The 6610-nt window shown below is 45.2% G+C and overlaps 1 pseudogene; it reads left to right on the forward strand.

Annotated features, from left to right (window-relative positions):
• Positions 1–3671: 3671 nt before the first annotated feature.
• LOC126495690 (SH2B adapter protein 1-like) lies at positions 3672–5618 on the forward strand (annotated as a pseudogene).
• Positions 5619–6610: the final 992 nt, after the last annotated feature.

Below are 6610 nucleotides of genomic sequence, written 5' to 3' on the forward strand. Positions count from 1 at the left end.
ATCTGTAATGAGATTTGGTGCCCTCTTCTGGCCTTCAGGCATACAAGGAGGCTGAACACTGTGTACACAATAAATAAATAAATCTTTTTTTAAAAAGCCAAAAATTAAAAATAAAAAATAGAGTTTAAAATAAAGCCATGTAAAAGATGAAAAATACACAGAGAGTCTGGATACTGTATGTTATTGTGTTGTCTTTAAATTGTTTGATGACTGAGGAAGTAGCAAAAGCTGTTAGAAGACATTTGATGATAAATGCTACTGGATTAATCCAATGTGTGTGTGTGTGTGTGTGTGTGTGTGTGTGTGTGTGTGTGTGTATTGAAAATGCTTTGACTTTAAAATTTAAGTCAAATGATATGTTACTTTGGAGAAGAAGTTTTCTTTTTGCTTCCACAGGAAATGAGGGACTGTGAATTTATTCTGAGTTAAGAAAATCAGGTTTGACTAAGGAAGACTCCCTGAGAAATATCTGATAGGAGGAATGGCCCAGATGTCTGAGTTCTACATCCAGAACAGTTTAAAGACTGCTGCCTAAGATGATCAAGTCTCACAGGATACTCCAGTCAAGACTTGATCATAATTCTAAATTTTCTTTAGGTCCCCATAAGATTATCAGTGCCCCCAATCAGCAGGAAGTAGCCTAGAAAACTATGCCCACATTCCAAAAAATGGATTATGGATGTTTGCCTTTGTTTAAAATGTTGGTTACAAGTTGTTATGGATAATGGTCAGTATAAAAGCTAAACAAAGGAGATTCAATTTAGAGCTCTTGTTTTAAAAATGGGGGGTGGGTGAGAAGTACTGTGGAACAATGGTCTGTACCCTGTCACTTATATTTTAAATAAATGCTGATTGGCCAGTGGCTAGGCAGGAAGTGGAGTCAAGGCAACAAGAATTCTGGGAAGAGGAAAGTTTCAGTCTGCAGTTGTCACCCAGACAGAGAAGCTAGACACAGAACAAGCAAGATGTGACTGCCTCGCTGAAAAAAAGATACTAAGCCACATGGCTAACACAGACAAGATTTATGGGCTAATATAAGTTAGAAGAGTTATTAAGAAGCCTGATCTAATAGGCCAATCTGTTTATAATTAATGTAGACCTCTGTGTGTTTCTTTGGAACTGAATAGCTGTGGGACTGGACAGAAAACCTCCGGCAACAATTTGGTCTATAGATGAGGTTGTTCATCATTTTTAATTGACTTACTGAACTTCTCAATTAGGACTCTATTTGTAGTCCCTCCCTTAACTTTTATCTCTTTGATGATCTTTTTGTTTGTTTTTTTTTTTGAGACAGGGATTCTTTTTGTAGCCTTGGCTGTCCTGAAACTAGCTCTGTAGTCCAGGCTGGCCTTGAACTCACTGAGATCCTCCTGTTTCTGCTTCCAGAATGCTGGGATTAAAGGCATGTACCACCACCTACCTCTCTGCTATTTTGTTTATATCTTAATTCTTTCCCCAACAGTGGAACAAGTGGGCATCCCAGAAACTTTATTGAAGAGATAATTCCAGGCCATCGATAGTGTGTCCAGGAAAGTTAGGATGCTTCTACAACTGTAGAACTATCAGATGTGGATTTGCTCTCTAATGATATCATAGAAAAGCAATGACTTAAAATTTTAAGACTGATTTCAGAAATAGAGGAATAACAGTATTTTGGTCTTGAGAAATGTCTGTGGTGATGGTTTTCTATTACTCTCTGTATGTACAGTTAGTGTAACTACCATTACCTTGTCATTACTAAATTCTTCTGATATAAAAAGGAAAAAAGTCAAAGTCAAAAACAGTAATGTCTAATGAGTGTGTATCCACAGGATATAACAGGCAATGGAAAGCAATAAAGTGAGTATCAAAGGAGAAAAAAAAAAGAAATGATTACTGGTGATATTGGCTTGCTTGAGATACCAGAAACTAACAAATATAGAAGGTAGGCACTATCTTAGTTAGGTTTATCATTGCTGAGATGAAATATGATTACCAAATGCAACTTGGGGAGGAAGTGGTTTATTTATTTGACTTACACTTCCACATCACAGTTCATCATCAAAGGAAGTCAGGACAGGAATGCAAACAGGGCAGGATCCTAGAGACAGGATCTGATGCAGAGGCCATGGAGAGGTGTTGCTTACTGACTTGCTTCCCCTGGATTGCTCAGCCTGCTTTCTTGTAGAACCCAGGACCACCAGCTTAGAGACGGCACCACTCAAAATGGGATAAAATAACAAATTAAGAAAATGCCTTACAACTTGATCTTCTGGAGGCATTTTCTCAGTTGAGCTTCTTTCCTTTCAGATGACTCTAGCTTGTGTCACACTGACATAAAACTAGGTGGTAAATGCACTATCAGTGGCAGCTATGTGATAGGAACCACCACAGTCTTCTATGCTCACAGTGGATATGGGTATCTTGTACTGAGGCAGAACAATAGCGCAAGCACAAGCAAGCACATGCAAACTCACAATGAATAAGCAACTTTGGCCAAAACAACCTGTCAGTGGACCAAAAGCACAGTATCTAATGACACACACTCCTAGCCAATCACAACACACCAGCAGCAACCACCAGTTTCCAAAGGACCAACCAAAAATGTTGCTGCGGCAGCTTAATTTCCCTAACCCTATAAAAAAAAAATCCCGACCTTTTTATAATAAAGAGCTTCTATATTGGAATCTCTGGGAGTCTGTGTCATTGCCTCTGCACTTTCTCACCCTCTGCTCCCCCCCACCCCCGGAAATTGAGATGGCACAAGAGGCAGCAGTAACAAACCCACAACAACTACAACTGGCACCCAACGTGGATGGATCTTTTCCTTTTGCTCGCTTTTTGGGTCCTCCTTATCCTCTTTTTGGGCATTTTTCTTGCTTGCTTGCTGTCCCACTGCTGTATCCATCCCAACTCCTTGCCAGCTTCTTGAGTTCACCCCCTTCAGCTGTTTTGAGTGAGTTGACCCTTATTTTTGTTTTCTAATCCCTTGGTGGGTTGCAACATTTTTTCCTATCCCCACATCTTCTTTTCTTCCCCGTTTGTCTTCCTGGTTAGAAACTCTCCATCGTGACTCAGTTCGTCCCAGTACATAAGGGCTGACCACCCAGGAGGTAGAACCAATAAAGGACCCTCTGACCAGTCCCTTTGGCTTGGAGACACTGTGTGAGCATATGGCCACGGGCTAACAAACTGTGAAAGGCCCTCACTATGAGCAGCACACTCAGTCTGCAGAACACTGCTTTCCTTTTCCCTCTGTCTTTGTCCTAGCTCAGACTCCCTCCTGACCTGAGAGCAACTGACAACTTTTGTCCAGGGCCATTCTCCTGGATTGTCTGAAGGCTCTCTTGCTTTAGTGGAGTCTCGACCGCTTGTCTGAGTGTGGGCTGTTGGACTTCCTCTCCTAGTCTTTCTTCTCAACTAATCTGGTTATTTGACCACCTGTTAAGAGCCATTAGGGCAGTGGCTGATCTCTTAATCCACGGAAAGGCTTTGGCTGTTCGATTATGGTTGAATCCTTTTTCTTTCCCTTCCAGGATTGGAACACTCTCCTCAGATGGCAGCTACTTCCACTAGCTTGACCCTGGAGCTGAGCAAGGGGACGGAGATACAGTTGCTGCTGCTCACCCCGAGTCTTCTGACTGTTTTCTTCTTTGTTGCCCCCTCCTCACAGGCTCCTCCTGGGGCCCATCATGAATAGCACCCCTTACCTGGAGGATGGGGCCTTCCCTTCTCCACCAGCGCTGCTACCAGCCCCTCCCCGAAGTTGGCAAGGGTTCTGTGAGTACCACGTGAGGGCTGCTGCCCTGGATCTTGCCCACAATTTTCATCTCTACCTGGCCTCCCACCCACAATAGGCAGAGCATGGATCAGAAACCGCCTTTTTGGTCATTTTGCTGAGTTATTCCTACACCACTTCGAAGCTGAAGTGGCCCAGGGTCTTGGCCTCATTCTCCTTACCTGTCTTGGCCCCATTGAGCCCCAGTATGGAGATTACACCACCACATGACATGTCCTTTGACAGTTTCAGAGTGGGAGGGTCCCTGGCTGTGCTGGGCCCATCTCTATCTTCTGAGGACCTAACTGGCCCCCTTCCTTCCTCAGCCTCTTCCACTTCTACATTGTCCTCAAAGCTGAAGTTCAAGAAATGATATTCCCTCCATTCAGTGGGTCATTCAGTCAGAGATTCTGTATGAGGCATCATGTAGTGGCGAGAGGCCATTGTGATATTTCCCAGCTGAGCCTCTGGAGACCACATCAGACCTTCCAGTCGTAGGTGGAAACAGAAACTCCAGCTCCTCTGGTGGTGCTGGGACAGGAGATAGGGGACTGGCTAGTGATGGCACATCCCCTGGGCTCACCGCTTTGAGAGACTGAGACTGGGTCATGTAGGGTAAACCTTGAAAGACAGAGCAGGAATGGTACAGAGAGAAGAGCTGCTCAGTTTTATGGGGGCTGAAGAAGCTGACCCTGACCCAGCAGGAGTGGGTCATGGAGGAGGTGCATCTGGGCTAACCTCAGGGGGGAGGAGGGCAACCTCAGTGGCAGAAGTATCCCCTACTGCTCCCAAGTGAAGAAAAAGGAGGAGGAGGAAGTCGCTTGGAGTTTTTTTGTACCACCCAAGGCAACCCAACCCCAATTCAGCGTTGCCTGCTCTACTATCACTAATATCAGCAAGTCACGGCCCTAGAGATGCCTGACAGGGAGAACACGTCTGTGGTTAAGGTAAAAGGCCCTTCAGAGTACATTCTGGAGACAACTGATGCATTTCATGAGAAGGCCTGGGTGTCTGACATCCAGGAGTGCCTAAGCCCAAGATCCTGCCCTGCTACCAGCCCCTGTATCCATGACCTTCCTCTGACCCCTGGGACTTCCTTCCTCACAAAGGATACAGACAGCCTGGAGTTGCCCTGCTTGAATCCTTCAGAGAGTCTGTCCAGCCAGAATCTGCTGCTGAGGCCCAGCAATAGTAATGACCGCTTGTGAGAGGAGGCTTATGGGGGCCTTTCTGACCAGCTATCAGCATCCTTCTCCCCTAGTTCTGCCTCCATTGCTGCCTCCCACTCAATGGAACTGCTTTCTCTGGAACTGCCCCCTCACATTCCCATTGAGGAGGAGCCCCCAACAGAAACAGTTTATCCCCTCTCAACCCCCCTCCCCTGAATACTCCAGAAGCAGATGCAGGGTCATTTCTGTTCCAGGGGGAGTCAGAAATGAGGGGGTATCAGTTTCTCTCAGGAGATCCCTGGTTCCATGGCATGTTCTTTCAACTCAAGACTGCCCAGTAAGTGCTAGAAGGAGGCACTGGCGTCCATGGTGTCTTGCTGGTACATCAGAGTGAGACAAGACCTGGTAAAAATGCCCTCACTTTCAACTTCCAGGGCAAGGCCAAGCATTTGTGTTTATCCCTGAATGAGGAGGGTCAGTGTCAGGTCCAGTCCATTTTCGATATGTTTGAACACTTCCGGGTGCATCCCATCCCTGTGGAGTCTGGAGGCTACAGTGATGCTGTCCTTGTCAGCTATGTTCCCTCCCAGTGGCAACAGGGTTGGGAGCAGGCTGGGAGCCATGCAGGGGTGTGGAAGGGTGACCGATGCTACCCTGGTTCTCTTTATTTTGAGCAAGTACTCAGACAATGAGCCATGCAGCTTCAAAGCCATTACAATGTTTCCTCATGTTGAAGGCAGCCCTTGACCCCTCAGTTTTCCTCCAGTGGTGCTCTGCAGAGAGCCAAGCCCATACAAATTTGTAATTTGGACTTACTATTACCCTCAGCACGCTTACTGGCCATGGTCAATATATTGTTCCTGTCTCACAATCCATAACTGGCCTACATGCCTATTTCCAACAAGTGTCCAACCTAGCCTTCAAGGCGCTCAAATGTTGTATACATCAGGATAATGTAGGCTATTCCCACAATCTTGTCCAGCAGACTGCTGAACCATTTCCTGAATTTTTGACCCAAGTCAAAACAATGCTGTTAAAAAGAGTGTCCCATCTGGCCCTTATAAAGATATCCTTATTAAACAGTTAACCTGGGAGGGGCTCAACACTGTCACCCATAATGTCTTTGCACCTGTTAGAAATGAAAATATTCATAAGTGGGTCTTGGCCACCAGTGATATTGAACAGGCCCATTTCCAGCCTTATGGCTTTCATCAGTGCCTTTGTCAACACCAAACTTGACAAATATGATAATTCTATCTTGCCAGAGCATACCTGCTGGGGATGTGGACAGTCTGGCCATTTATGTATAGATTGTCCCAGGGCTTATCCAAAGACATAATGCCCTAAATATCAAAATGGCTATCATTGGGCATGAGACTTTAGAAGCTCCCAGTGGGCCCTGATATAAATGATAGACTAGACTATGGCTTCACACTCCTGGTGCCTGAAGGTAAGTGGTGTGCCTTGGTTTGCATTGGTTAAGATGAACTGCTTCTCATCCACGAGGCAGAGCTCTTTGATTTCAGAAACATAGTAGATGTCATTTAAAAAGATGGATTGCCCCAATACTTTGGTTCTCTCTGCTGAGGTTACTTGAACAGCAGTAGAACCAACATTAATAGAGACTTTGGTGTCTTTGTGACCTAGCTTGAGAGCATCGTGGAAGACCTTTAGGTCCTCTTCC

This window comes from Alexandromys fortis, unplaced genomic scaffold (assembly GCF_014885135.2).
Source record: "Alexandromys fortis isolate MF-2015 unplaced genomic scaffold, M_Fortis_MF-2015_v1.1 scaffold_498, whole genome shotgun sequence".
Lineage (NCBI taxonomy): Eukaryota > Metazoa > Chordata > Mammalia > Rodentia > Cricetidae > Alexandromys > Alexandromys fortis.